The sequence below is a fragment of the Pteropus alecto genome, unplaced genomic scaffold (genome assembly GCF_000325575.1).
Source record: "Pteropus alecto unplaced genomic scaffold, ASM32557v1 scaffold45, whole genome shotgun sequence".
NCBI classification, from domain to species: Eukaryota; Metazoa; Chordata; class Mammalia; order Chiroptera; family Pteropodidae; genus Pteropus; species Pteropus alecto.
This window is the reverse complement of record NW_006442491.1, coordinates 30,243,947-30,246,332: the sequence shown is the minus strand read 5'-3', so window position 1 is coordinate 30,246,332 and position 2,386 is coordinate 30,243,947. Positions and strand designations below refer to the sequence as shown.

At 46.5% G+C, this 2,386-nt stretch overlaps 1 protein-coding gene across 20 annotated transcripts in view; it reads left to right on the top strand.

Annotated features, from left to right (window-relative positions):
* The window catches only part of ZMYND8 (zinc finger MYND-type containing 8), a 106,040-nt gene that overhangs the window by 16,385 nt on the left and 87,269 nt on the right, over positions 1-2,386 (top strand). Inside the window, exons 4-5 of one of the 20 annotated variants that reach the window (XM_025039911.1) lie at positions 335-506; positions 923-1,107. The exons of the other annotated variants lie outside the window; for them this stretch is intronic. The gene's annotated coding sequence lies outside the window, so the exon portion shown is untranslated. The remainder of the gene's footprint in view (positions 1-334; positions 507-922; positions 1,108-2,386) is intronic. 20 annotated transcript variants of the gene reach the window in all.

The window sequence follows — 2,386 nt, the reverse complement described above, 5'->3', positions numbered from 1 at the left end:
CTGCTGTTGCCAGCTGGGATTTTATTCTGTAAAAATGCCTGATAGAGATGCGGTCTGTGCCGCCCCCGTTTCTGAAAGACAATGCATGAACCCAGTGAAACATATCTCCGGGTCGGAAGTGGCTGAGCATTATCGGTTTATACTCTCTGCATGAGAGACTGGTCACACAGCACAGTTCAGTGCAGGATTTTGGCCACACTCTGCAGGAGTCAGGACAAGCCCCTGGAAGGCCAGGGACTTGAAGCCTGAGAAATGATGGACTCCGCACATACAGAAGCTCCCCTGTTGGGGCTGCTTGCATCTTACTTAATCCTGCCATGTATGCATTTTGCAGTAACGATTGCAGCGTGCGGACGCTAGGCTGCCAAACCTGAAACCGTTTTTAAAATGTCTGCGTAATGTCACCCGTGTGAGGAGATGCGCCCGTTGGAAACCGTGCACAGATGCAGCGGAAGCCCAAGATATCGAAGTCTCGAACAGTGTCATTCTTGCTGAGATTTGCCCGGGTAGGAATATGTTTTCTGAGACAGGATGCTGGAGAAGATGCAATTATAGCAATTTGCTAACCAGCCCCAGACTTTAATTAGCACAGGAACCTCGTTCTCACTGTTGTATGTAAATTAAGGCCCTTCCACAAAGGGATTGTTTATGAGGACAGCAAGGAGCTGGAGACCTCCTGTCATTTTTTTCAAGGAAAACTCTTTCAGGAAATAAACCCCTAAACACTCTTAAATCACAGTGCGATGCAGAAGTGCCGAGAATTTTTCTTTAAAAAAAAAAAAAAAATGAGCATCGGTATTTTTAACTCTGTTTTGGCTCTTCGGCATCTCCTACAGCCCAAGAAGTGCCATCCATGTACTGTGCAAGGGAAAGAATTTATTTGCGAGTTAGATAACTACCAGATTGTTCCTCTCCCAACAAGGTCTGAGATGCCCGAACTCTGAAGATGGCGGATAACGGCTTTCCAAGTTTTCTACCTTCTCTTGGCCAACATAGCATCCACTGTGCATCTGTTCACGGAATCCTGTCGGCACCGTCTGTGCGGCTTAGCTCTGGTTCGCTTGTGGAAAGCCTTGTGCTCGCCCCGTTTTTGAAGCCTGACCTACGGTAGTGTATTTAGGTGACTCCCACTGTTCCAGGAGACTGGCATCTAGAATGGGCTGTTTTCAGCCTTAGTTTGAAAAGAACCGCCCCTTCCTTTTCCTCCTCCCAATAAATGCCTGTAGAATGAACGTCCTAGATCTGAGGCCTTTTAGGGATCCTGGCACTTTTTTTTGCCTGAAAGTTTCAAATAGTAGTTACTTAAGTTTGGGCCATCGAAGGTGGGTCCTTGACTGTTGACTTGAGGGGGCACATCTGGAAAGGCCACGTCTTCTAGTAGGGGGTGAGTGTGATGTTACAAGGCCCTCTCCACACTACCCCACCCACACCTCCTGTTCCCTCCACCTGCCCCAGCTTTCCTGGGAACCTAGAGATCCAGCATTTCACAGACTTAAAAAAAACAAAACAAAACACAAAAAACAGTTTTATTGAGATATAATTCACATGTTGTACAAGTCTCCATTGTGCAACCATCACGATGATCAATTTTAGAACATTTTTTACCATCCCAATAAAGCAACCTCATCCCCATGAGCAGTCACTCCCCGTTGTCCCCTTACCCCAGCCCTGACACCCGTCAGTCTACTTTCTGTCTCTGTGGATTTGTTTATTTTGGACAGTTCGTATAAATGGAATTATATTGTATGTGACCTTGTGTGTCTGACTTCTTTCACTTAGAATAATGTGTTCAGGGCTCATCCGTGTCGTAGCACGTTATCAATACTTGATTCCTTTTTATGGCCGAATAATGTTCTGTTGTGGATGTACCACATTTTGTGTATCCATTCATCTGTTGACAGATGTTTGCGTTGTTGCCCCTTTTTAGCTGTTAGGAACAATGCTGATGTGAACATTCGTGTCTGAGCTGTTGTGTGGGCTGTGTTTTCCTTTCTCTCGGGTACAGACCTAGGAGTGGAATTTGGGGGGTCGTCGGGTCACTCTGTTTAACCTCTGGAGGAATGCGTGGACGTTTGAAAGCACTCAGGTCTCTCCCACATTTATTCCCATGACCCTGCATCTTTTCGACTAGCATCCCTCCTATTTCTAGCCTCTTCTTTAAAGCCAAACTTTGTAGGAGAAGAAGGGTCTATACTTATGTCCGGGGCTCCTCGCTCCCACCTTGTCCTGCCAGCTGCATTGTGGCTTCGTCCCAATCCCTCCCTGTTTTTCGAGAATCACCGAGCTTCCTGCAGACTCCATGTTGCTTTTTCTGGTGCAGGTTTTCCATGCTCATCTACTTTTATCGAACAGACGTGTTGGGCATCGCCTGTCTTTCTTCTGGGAA